This window comes from Cupressus sempervirens, chromosome 11, assembly GCF_028749045.1.
Source record: "Cupressus sempervirens isolate cs-2001-9-10 chromosome 11, ASM2874904v1, whole genome shotgun sequence".
NCBI classification, from domain to species: Eukaryota; Viridiplantae; Streptophyta; class Pinopsida; order Cupressales; family Cupressaceae; genus Cupressus; species Cupressus sempervirens.
The window spans coordinates 396,545,687-396,558,669 of record NC_143128.1 but is presented as its reverse complement, the minus strand read 5'-3'; positions in this window follow the sequence as shown (position 1 = coordinate 396,558,669).

Below are 12,983 nucleotides of genomic sequence, written 5' to 3'. Positions count from 1 at the left end.
TTTATTTTTTAACATGTAAAGGCTCATGCATCTGATTAATAAATATAAAATGGATGGAGTCCTTCTTAGCACCAATTAGATTATTAGTTTGTATATAATTAGTTTATTTTATTAAATTAAAAGAATTTTATTGCATGAAGATATCTCTCACTCTCAACACAAGTTGAGGAGATGATCTCTTTTAAATACTCCATTGTAATATGTAATTGGGGCGATCATTATTTTGTAATAAAATTATTCTTTTGGTTCTCGCATTTGGAGTGTTGTGATTCTTACCTAAATGTGTCATATTTTTGTGAATTTATGTTCATGGAATTATTATTGAGCCAAAAGTTTATTGCTTTGTTTATGGCTATGTGATACATTAATTTTGGTGTTTGTTATGGTTTAGACAGATTTCGCTAATGTAACTAGCTTGAGAAGAAATCATCGAATTGTGCTTGCAAAACTTTTCATCTCACACGAGAACACTTTTCATGGCCTTGTGATTTGATGAAGGTTGAAACATCATACGATCATTAAATTTCTCACTGATGATTGCACTAGTAGAATCAAGGAAGTGTTGCTCCTTCTTTCATTAGTTACCTACCAATTTCTTTGAAAGCTTAACTCAAAGATGTGTCATTTTCCATAGCTTATGTCTATTAGGATTTTAATTTCATGTTATTTTCTTTAAAGTTCTTGTTATTTTCTTTACTAACCCCCTGTTAGAATAAGATTTCATACTAGTTGCATGGTTAGATTACATTCATAAAAAACATTAAAAAAAAAACAAAAAACATAGTTCTTTTTTTTTACATGTTTTATTTTGAAGCAGTGTTCAGAATCTTCATCTCATCTGAAATTGAAACAAACTAGCAAAGGCCTCCTTGTGAACAATCACATTATCTTAAATTGAATGGATTCTAGTAGGTCACCAAATCACCCAGAGCCTTGGAGTTGATTCACAAGATCAAATTTTCAAGAGAGGAGTTCACAAGAATTCCTACCATTTAGCATCGTACATAACAACAACTCAATAGAAGTGGAACTAGAAGGAGGGCCACACTTTTGATTCTCAAAAAAAGAGGGAAAATTTTCCAAAGTTTCAAAATTTTATACTCCTATGAAAATGTGTGCTTTCCACAAGTTTAGGAAATTTTATAAGTTTTTGAGAAATTTAGGTGCATAGGTACATAGGTCTACAAGTCAGAAGATCTGCGACTATGCAAGTGTGTACATGTGCAAAATTATGTGGTGCACCTAATTTTTGAGAAAGTGTACTTCTATAGAGGTGCACTTTTTCCAAGATTGGTGCAAACTAGAGGGTTTTGATCCAGCATCCCCATTTCAGTGAGCATTAAGATCTTCGCCAAGTGCACATGAGTTTCTTGAGCTTACCCACTTCTGCAAACCACGTAGTGACAAAGGAATACCCCAAATTCAACCACTTTCATTTGACTTTTCATCATCTTCTTCAACTCCACCTCCACTTCAACCACCTAGTGGACACCCACATGTTCCAATAGTCTCACTTCAACAACCAGCCTTAGGTCCACCATATCCTCCGATGGCCTTTTTGAAAAATGTTGTAGACTTACCAATAAACTTGAGAGGTACACTCCATGACCTCCCTAAGAATCTTGAAAAGTTTTTCCCAAGGTTCATTTATGAAGAAACATGAACTACTAAAGACCACATTAAAGTATTAAAAGAAATTTGCAACTAAAAATAGATTTTGAATGAGGATGTTGTTCTTTGTTTATTCTCCTATTCTTTGGAGGAAGTTGCCTACAATTGGTATGTCAATTTTTCACCTAGATGTATTGGAGATTGGGACACCTTTGAAAAATTGTTCCTAGAAAAATTTAAAACTTTTTTCAACCCAACAATGATACATCAACAATTCATATCAATTAGAAGGGATCCAATGAGATAATTTTGTGCTTCAATCATCACTTTCATATGGTGTATCACAAGTTAGAAACACCATATACCATATCTGTTGACGCAACTATTTAGATTTATCTAAATGCTATGGACCCTCTTACTACTATCTTTCCAAGAAGGCTTCCTATAGTAGATATCAATAAATTAGAAAAGGTCTTTGTAGAAGTGATAACTTTTACTAAGCAAGCCAATCCTAATGGAGGAGGATTGATGCTTCTAGCCCAAGCTATTACAACAATGCCAACATACCCTGTCAGAGTACCCACCATGCCTAGTCAATTTGTATCTATGAATCTAGTTCTATTACAATAGGAACCTACTCTAGAGAACCCTATTTTGAAATATCCAAGGTATGAACCTTTGAAAGCTACCTTCTTCAAGCAAAAGGTAGCAGTCCCCATTGAAGCAGAAAATAACTTTATGTCCAAAATTGGTTAGATGAAAAAGACTATGTCACAAATGAACAATGAGTTGACTCATCTTAGGTTGTCACAAGGATAGAGTAACAACTTCCAAAGAAACAATTTTGGTCCTTAAAACAATAATTATGGCCAAAATTACAATAGGAACAACAAGAATGCAGGAAACAATAATGGAGGAAACAACTTCAATCCTCCTAATTGAAATAATGGCTTCTAGAGATAGAACCGATAGTGGAACACTCATCCAAATAATGGAAGTATTCCTATAGAAAATAAAAATAACAACATTTAGTATGCAGATATCAATCAATATGATGATGGTCAGAATGCATCTACTAACAATGGTTTGTACTATAATGAAAATCAAGAAAGGAATCAAAGCTCACAAGTAAATGACACCACTCCCCCATCCAATTTAACACTATACTATTAGAATCCTATAACTCCATGTAGAATGCATAGGTAGAACAATCAACCACTAAAGAGTTCTCATTCCTATTTAGTCAAGAACTTGACCTTCATCATGAAGAGATGTTTTCCTTTTGCAATGAAAATCCAAATACCTACAACCTGAGAAGTAGAAAGGAACCTCTAATAGATGGAATCCCTCCAGCACTACAACCAACTCCCCCTAATCCAAGGGCAAGCAACAATCTAGCATGAATTAAACTACCACTTGGAGGACAACAAAATAAAAACCAAGTGAATGTACCAACTATATTAAAAAATCTTGCTTGGTCTATCGAAAGATATAGTGCAATGGAAGACTTGAAACAAACAAAGGCTAATATGTCCATGTTTGACATGTTGCAAAATTGTCCACAACAATAAAAAGTGCTCATGAAGACCCTAGACCATACAAAGACTTCCCACAGTGAGAATACTACCCCTCAAAAGATGATATCGCAACAAGTTTAACACTACCGAGGCATTGCCCACTATGTTTAAAGACAAGGTAGAGGTGCCCCCATTTTTTCTCAGTATCAAAATATATTGAAAGAATATTGGAAATTGCCTTATTGATTTAGGAGCTTTGTGTAATGTCATGTCGTTATCCATAGCACAAAAGTTAGGGGTCACCCCTCAACCTACCAACTAGATAGTGATATAGCTGGACAAAATAGAGGTGAAAGTCATAGGTGTATTGATGGATGTGAAAATATAGTTCATAGTCAACCCAAAAATTCAAGATGTCATTGGTATACATGTGGTTGATATCCTAGAGACATATGGGTTACTCCTTAGCAAAGAATTGATGAAGTGTCTAAGGGGATGGTTTTCCACAAATTTCACTCAACTTTAGTTACCATAGAAAGGTCTGAACAATCAAATAAAAATAGATGTAGAGATAAAGTTAAAAAAGATGATCATAGATTACAATGCTCCTAATGAGATAGCCTTCTTACAAATTGATTTAGGCTCCTACAAGTTGATGGTCTTTGATAAAACTTCAACCAAAAAACTAGAAAATCAAGATATGGACTCCATGGTTTCAGTCCTAAAGGATGGGGCAATAACATAATTAATAGACCATATGATAGCTAATTTACAATGTCTAGGAGAAGAAGTTGATCCCAATATTCTTCTCCTTCTAGGATTTTTTTGATTGCATAAAGTTAGCCATTCAAAGTTTAAATGTTCATCATGTCAGGAAGTAGTTGCTAAGGTATTAACACAAATGGTCAAAGTAAAGAAAGTCAATGACTCACAAAATGAACCTACAGAAAACCAAAATCCTACAAACACATCTAGTGATGTTGAAGTGATTAAAGGGGAAATTGAAGATCTGAATGCATCATATCATGATACCTCTTTAGACAATGGTGGTTTGTCTTCTCCTCCACCCAGAATGATCAAAGTAAAAATAAGAAGATGGTATATAAAATGCCAAGGATGGACTTTAGTGGTCATTTTTACTATGCCTATAGTGGAAGAAATTAAATAAATAATAGGGGAAATTCAAGACAAATAAGACAAATATACACCTTCTCTATCAAGAATTCACAACAGAGAATCATCAAGTCCACTTCCCAAAAAATTACAATGGGTTCCTAAGAAACAATCCTTTAAAGCTTAGGTAAAAGAAAAATTGAGGGCAAATAAGCATAAGGTTAGAAAACCCAAGGAAAGACCAATTTGGATGCTTTTTTTTGATGGATCCAAATACAAATTAGGAGTCGATGCAAGTATTGATCTAGTTAGTCTGAAAGGTAAATCTTTCTACACAACATATTGATTGTAATTTAAATGTACTAACGATGTGGTAAAATATGAAGCATTGATTCAACGACTTCTCTTTGCATTCAAGAAAGGAGTTACAACTCTCATTGTTGAAGGAGATTCTCAATTGGTTATTTGACAAGAAACTTTACTATATTCTTATAACTATAAGAGATTACTTGCCTATAGGAAAAGGGTATGGGATCTATTAGATGATTTTGAAGCTCTAAACATAAAATCTATTCCAATAAGGAAAAACATGGTAGTAGATGTCCTTTCTATTTTAGCGAGTGCATTGCAGCTAGTTGAAGGAACAAAGTTGAAACAAGTTTTTAGTTGAATTAGTTGTTGCTCCATCTATTCCTAACAATATTACAAAATTCCAAGTTTTTTAGGATGATCAATATATTCTAGAATTTATTATGTGCAGTAGCCACTTTAAGGGACAAGAAATAGATGACACCATAAAAAAAAAATTGAGGGCGATGAGCTTGAAGACGAAGATGGGATTCATATTCTAAAAACCAATACTATTCCAAAGGGAATGGTTGAATTAGAACATATATTTGATCGTGATGAATCAACACTTAACAAAATAATCACTAAAGAAAAGGGGACTGACGAATGTGATTCATACAATTTAGGAACATATGATTATCCCAAGATGGTAAGGATTGGGAAAGCATGCAATTTATAGGAAAGGGAAGACATGCTCAAATTGATCATAGAATATAAGGATGTCATTGCCTAGAGCTATGAAGATCTGAAGACATATGATACTCAGATCATTACACATGATATTCCACCCAAACTTGACAACAAAACTTTCTAAAAAAGGAAAAGACTTGTCAATCCCATCCTTGATCCTTTGATAATGAAGGAAGTCAAGAAATTTTTGGATGCAAAAATTATTTTCCCTATGTGTCACTCTACATGGGTGGCTAATTTAGGTCTTATATGAAAGAAGACTAGAGAGATTCAACTTTGCATAGATTTTTGCAATTTGAACTTGGAATCTTAGAAGGACAAGTACCCATTGCCCTTGCTAGATGAAGTCTTAGAAATTGTGAATGGTTCAAAAATGATGTCTTTCTTGGATGCATATTTGGATTATAATCAAGTAATGGTAGAAGAGGAAGATAGACTAAAGACTACCTTTATGACTGAATAGGGGACTTTCTCCTATAGGAGAATGCCATTTGGATTGATTAATGTGGGAGCTACATTTCAATGAGCCATGAATGAAGCATTTAGGGGATTGATTAATAGATGTATAGTTATCTATATGGATGACTTGATTGTCTTTTCAAAGAATCAAACTACTCATATTACCAATCTTAGACAAGTGTTCAATAGGTGTCATAAATATGGAATATCTCTCAATCCCAAAAAGTGTTCATTTAGGGTCATTAAAGGAAAGCTCCTAGGCCATGTCATTTTTGAGGCTAGCATATCCATTGATCCTAATAAGTTTGAAGCCATTTTGAAGTTATTGCCCCTCAATAGTTAGAAGGAACTCAAGTCTTTCTTTGGAAAGATAAATTTTGTTCAAAAATTCATAAGTGGATTTGTAAAGATTGTGCGTCATCTTAATAATTTTCTCAAGAAGGGAGCTAAAATGGAATGGGTTCCTGAGGTAAAGAAATCATTCAAGGATATTAAGGTAGCCATTTCTACAAACCTAGTATTGGTAAGCCCCGATTACAACCTTCTGTTTAAGATATATTCCTTTTCTTCAAAGCATTTGTGCATAGGGATATTGACCGAGAAGAAGGAGAAGGAAGATGAAATACCTATTGCTTTTATGAGTTTCCCATTGAGAAATGTTGAGTTGAATTATTCTAACCTTGACAAATAGTCTTTTTCCTTGGTTAAAGTAATGAAGAATTTCTACCATTACATATTAAGGAGCATGATGTATGATATCATACTTGACCTAGCACTAAAGACATTGTTGATTCAAAATGAACTTAGTGAAAGTTGTGGTAAATGGATGGCCATACTTCAAGAGTTTGACCTAGAAATTCAACCTATGAAATTAGTTAGAGGTCAAGGATTCTCAAGAATGATAGCTAATAATCAGATTGATGATGAAAATAAATTTGAGTTTGAGAAAGAAATAGATACTAAAGATCAAAAGAGGGGAGTGGTGATAGATGTTTGGTACTAGGGTATTTTTTGCTGTCTCCTACAGAATTGGCGCCCTAGTTGGATGAATAGCTCACAATGTAGAGAACTAAAAATGAAGTGTGAGTTTTATATGCTACAAGACAACAAGTTGTACAAAAGGAACTATGAAGGGATCTACTTAAAATGCTTATGACATGAAGAAGTGAAGGAAGTCCTATAATAATTTCATGACAAGAATGGTATAGGGCATGGTTCTATAGAAGTGATGGCTCATATGATTTTGAGATCGGGTTATTTTTGGCCCACAATATTCAAGGACACTTTTAAGCATGTGCACTCTTGTCATGTCTACCAAACTAGTTCTAATAGAGAAAGACACCCAGTGATGCCTTTACAACTAGTATATGAGGTATGCCCTTTCGCAAAGTGGGGGCTAGATTTCATTAGTCTAGTCAATCCACAATCATCAACTAGACACACCTACATTCTTACAGCCATTGAGTATTGTATGAGATGGACAAAAGTAGAAACTTTCAAAAATTGTACTACCAAGGTGGTAACAAATTTCTTGGAAGAACACATTGTTACTAGATTCAGAATGTCATTTTCCCTTGTGTGCAATAACAGATTTGCTTTTGCATCAATGTTATTGACTCAATGGGCATTTGAAAATAAGGTTATCATCAAGTTCTCTTCAAATTATTACCTACAAGGAAATGGGGTAGTAGAATCTATGAACAAGAACTTGATCATAGTAATAAGGTGATTGTTGAAGGAGAAACCTAGAGACTAGCATATACAAGTACAATATGCCCTATGGATAGATCAAGCGAGAGCCAAAAATACTTTGGGGACTTCTCTATATTTGCTTGCCTATGTAAAAGAACTAGTAGTCTTGCTCAACCTCAGAATTCCTATTTTGAAGTTCATGAGTGGATACACTGAAGATGCTAACAAAGTACAAATCAAATTGGTGAATCTTTTACAGATGGATGAGAAATAAACAACTACATTGGAGCGCATGGCTAAACATCAAGTTGTCATGAAGAGATGGTTCAACAAGAGAGCCATGATAAACTCCTTTAGGATTTTTGACCTTGTTCTACTTTGGGACAAGACAAAAGGAAAGTTGCATAGCCATACCAAGTTCAAATGCTTGTGGACTGGTCCTTATCAAATCACAAAAATCCTTGAAGAAAACCACTTTAGGCTTAGTTCATTACAGGGGGAATTTCTTCCCTTGCCAGTAAATGAAATTTTTTAAAAACATTATTTTGAGGTCTAAAAGAACCCCCCAAAAAAAATTAGTTAGATTTTATTTTTGTAATTAGTTACATTTTATTTTTGCAAGTGTGTTTATTTTCTGTAAGTGTGTTTGTCTTCAATTGTGTGTTTGTATTCAGTCCTGTCTTTATTTCCAAAGTTGCATCTATCGCAGGGGTAAGGTGCACTTGAGATTTAATCTTGAGATATTTTACTACGAACTCTTTTGGTTCTAACTTCAGGAAGAGGTATTTCTTTGTCAAAATATTCAAACAATTGTGTGTCCTATATCAACTGGGGAATGAATATTGCTTTCAAAAATAGGTAGACTTTTAGTATTAAACTCAAGACTCTAAACCAATGAGCTCTCAACACTTTGTGAACTTAAAAGGTGATTTTCTTAGGTGTTGTTGAATCAATGTTGAAGACAACAAGGGACAATTCAAACCCTAATTGGTTCAAATAGGAGGGCTCATCTCAAAGGATTGATAAGATCATTTCTCAACGTGAGAATTTCTAAAAATTTCTAAAAGAGGAATGCAAGGGATGTTTATAAAGGAATGAATCCAAGAGATGACACTGATTTCCTTGCTACATAGTCTAAGCATAGTCACAATGCAGATTTAAAAAAAAGGAAGCGAAAAGAAAAATAAAAGAAAAGAATGGTGTTAAGATTGAATGATTCTAAAAGATCTGGAATGGAAAAAGATACATTTTTAAAACAAAGTATCTTGTACTAAAACATTACTTCATTAAGTAGTGACATTATGAACTACATGAAGTGATTATTCAAAATTTTCCAAAAAAAAAATTAAAAGAAGTTAACATCCCACAAAGAGCTCTCAAACTGATTCTCTCATCTGTTCAAGCAAGCGATTGGTAAATAACCTTCATGAAGATTCTTAATGAATGAACCAGGAAGGGTGGAAGATTGTTTCTACAGTGTTAAAAAATTGTGATAGATTGCATCCTGAGATGTCAAAGCGAATGAATACATGAATCACACATTGAGTACAAAAGTTTTGGATCCTAAAGTTTTGATTATGAAGTCACTCAAAATTTTCCTAAAACTTTTGGGTTTTAATTGATGATTGACACACTTTGAAAGAATACTTGTTGATGAAGAAATTTCTCTATCATTTCTTCCTTTCATTAGGGCTATTTGTTGTGGTTCCACAACACATGCCCCATTTCCTAATCAAAATAGGGACCCCCTAATTCATTCTTTTCAAGAGTTGGGTAAATCTTTAGGCCCTACCTATATCCCCAAGTTCACGTCCTAAGTCCTGGTCGAGAAAAGTCAAAAAGTCAAAAAGTAGAAAAGCAAAAATAAACACAATTGCACTACTGTGCAACTTCGTTGCTACACAAGTATGCATCACCTTCAGTGATGCATCGATGTGCACCTGCATAGCTTCACATGCATGCACTATCACACCATCGAAGGTGAGTGGGGTTATATAAACCCCCACCCCCTCCAAACTATTCATTCTCTTTGTTTGTAGTTTGTAACTTGAAACTACCAAACTCTGCACTCACTAAACTCACCACCTCATGGATATCTACACTTTTGCATCTCACTAGGTGTGTGTTTCTTTTACCCTTTGCACCCATACACCAAAATCATTGCAAGACCTAGAGTTGTGCACAGTAGTGTTGGAATTATGATATATTTGTCATTAGTCACAACACTTATTCGATTTTGAATGCTTATCGAGCTCATCACCTAGTCTACAGTTCACACTGAGCATTCAGCGGTTACCTTATAAATTTTGCAGGTAAATAGTTGATATCGAGCATTCCTTTGGAAATCGAGCATATGGGCAGTTCAGCAGTATTTACCAAGTTCACAGTGGTTACCGAACAGAACAGTGTTCTCCAAGCAGTTAGTGGTTACCGAGCAGAACAGTGTTCCCCAAGCAGTCAGTGTTCACCGAGTCATCAGAAGAACTTAGTGTTTACCAAGTGATCAAGGTAAACAAAGAACTTAGTGTTTATCGAGTGATCAAGGTAAAAAAAGAACTTAGTGTTTATCGAGTGACCAAGGTAAACAAAGGAATCAATGATTACTGAGTAAACAAGGTAAATGAAGGAATCAATATTTACCAAGTGAAGAAGGTTATCAATGGATTCAGTTTTTACCGAGTGACACAAGATTTACCAAGTCATTAATGGTTACCGAGTTCCAAGCTACTTAGAATGATTAGTATGGACTGTGCCTCTACTCTTATCGAGTGCAAGACGATGCAGTGTATTGTAGTGGATTCCAAGTATCAGAAGGTCACCGAGTTAGTTTGTGGAACCTGAGTTTTTTACCACCTGGCCGACTCAGTAATGCTTGTTCACTTGTGTTTGGCCAACCTTGCCAGTGTAAATATTGAAATGGTATATATCATTTGAAATGATGAGATGTTGAATATCATTGGTCGTGTTATCCTGCAATAATTTGAGAAGAGAAAAAGACAATCATTAGCAGAACAAAGGAATATAGAAAGGTCAACATTGATGCAAAAAAGATATATCCATCACATCAGGTGATCAGAGCACAAAGGATCTTATCAGCAATCAGTTGTAATTAGATCCACTGCTTCATCCTAATAGGTGAATCAGTTTACTAAATCCTATAACAAGGTAGACTTGACAGTCTTTTGTAAATCTCCTAACAGAGTGCATACTTCATTGTATGTTTGTAAATCCTTTAACAAGGTGGATCTAGCAATCCTACTTGCTCCTAACAGGGCAGATCATCAGAAGTGATCATTGTAAGCCTTAACTAGCCAACTTTATACTGCAGTATTGAAGTTTTGTGGGTATCATCCCCACCCCAATTTTACTTTCTAATTGGAAGATTTTTGGGTCACCAAATCTGTGTGTTCATGTGTTACAAATGTTTATCTTTTCATGCATACAGTAGATTAGATGGATGAATTGTAAAAATATTATTATGCAAAATTGAATTAAAGTTTTAGAGTTACTGATTCACCCCTCCCCTCTTAGTAACCTTGTTAGTCTTGACTATTTCCAACAATTGGTATCAAAGCATTCTGGTTCTCAGGATAAAGTTTGATAGCTTGAGCAAAGATCAAGGACAATGGAGATATTCAAACTTGCCAAATCTATTGAGAATGAAAAACTAGATTTGGAAATGGCCATGACTCAACTCAAAGAAGCAAAGGAGCATCTTTCTCAATCTCTAAAAAGAAGGAAGGAACTTGCAAGACAAATGAATGATCATCAATATATTGAAGAAAGGATTGAAGACCTTTTACCATCAAGTATCTCAAATAAAGCTAATGAAGCAACCAAGGAACTCCTAGCAAAGAATGGTTCTCTATAGGAAGAAGTAAGAAAGCTCAAAAGAGAACAAGAAATCCAATCCATCAGGTTATGTGAAGTTTTGGAACAGAGAAACAAGGAAAATGGAGACTTAGAGGTAAGAAATAATCTATCCCTTCAACATGAAGATCTTATAGGACAGCTATCTAATTCAAATGACAAATCAATATTTCAAATACAAGACATAGTTCACTGAGGTGCATCTACCGAGCAAGGTTGGTTTCAGACTTAACTGAGCTAGGTCGATAATGTGAAAGGTTTTGTTTGTTCACTGAGTTGCAAGGTTTACCGAGTAAGTCGATGACCATCTGACAAACTCTAAGTCATCTCAGCTACCTTCGTACCTAAGCATTAATGGCAGATTTTTCATTCAAAAAGGCAGAGTTTGATCTCATTTCTTACCATGAATTTAGAATATATAGAGCGAAGAGTTTCCAAGAGTGCAAAAGTGAGTTCAAGCAATTTGAAGTGATTTTCTAGCAAAGAATTTGTCTAATGAAATCATTCACTCACCAAGCAGCAATGACATCCACAAGCACCAGCAGCAGCAAGGCAAAAAGAGGCTCTGAAATGCTTGTGAAGGGAGTAGAATGGAAAGCACCTAGTTTCAAGCTCGTTCTTGCCATAGCTGAATCGCCCGAACCACATGGAGCCCAATAAAAAATTCCACCAAAGGTACTACTTATAAACAACATTTGTACTCATTTCAAATGCACTATTCAAGAAATAGGGACACTAGATATGGATAATGCCCTAGCTGAGTTGTGTGTGGATGGAACCCTCAAACCCGAGTTCAAACATTTGGAAACCAAAGGTTTGACCCATATTCCGCACCTGCCAAGAAAATTTCAAATGAAATGGATAAGGTACATTTAAGCCATGTGCATAATGGTCAGTTGTGGTTAGAGCAACCCATCCTAATAATGAAGAAAATTATGTGTAAGATCATGGGTTTGCCAATGTTAAGAAAATAAAAAACCACTAAAACCCTAAGTCGGGATGAACTCCAAAAGTTAACCCTAGCTGAATGGGATGGAAAAGGATTAAACCCTAACAATGTATCTAATGCAGAGTTAAGATTTGGAAACTATTTAATTGCATATAAGATGTATAGTTCCAGTAGATTGAATAGTGTGCCCTGTGAGGCTGTAGATTTAGCCTATAAGGTTGTGAAGAAAAACATGGAGCTTGACCTAGCAGATGTGCTGCCGAAACAACTTAATAAAAACATGGACAGTATAAGGACCTCAAAAACAAACTCTTATAAATTTGGTTCTTTGTTAGTTTGTTTATTTTTCTATGTACAAAAATTTTTTCCTTCAAAAGGTACAGTTGTATGGAGAAAAGATATTCCAGTTTTGTATCAAATAAATGAGTTTGTAGCAGAGATGGGTGAAAATTTTGATAGTATTATGGATAATTATTTTGAAGACTTCAAAGAAAGGATGAATAAAAAATTCAAAATCCCTCCTAAGCTTGTTGAGGACTACAAAGATGATGTGTGCTTCATGGTTGACTGTGAAAAGGTATACATTCAGGCAGTTAGACCTCGAGTTGCATGGGTAAAACCTCTTCCTTATGAAGTAAATATTGATGAAGCTAGAGACATTATAGAAGCACTGGTAAATGAGCTAGTAGATCTTAGGCAAAAAAATTTTGGAACCTATGAAGAAGCTAAGGCCA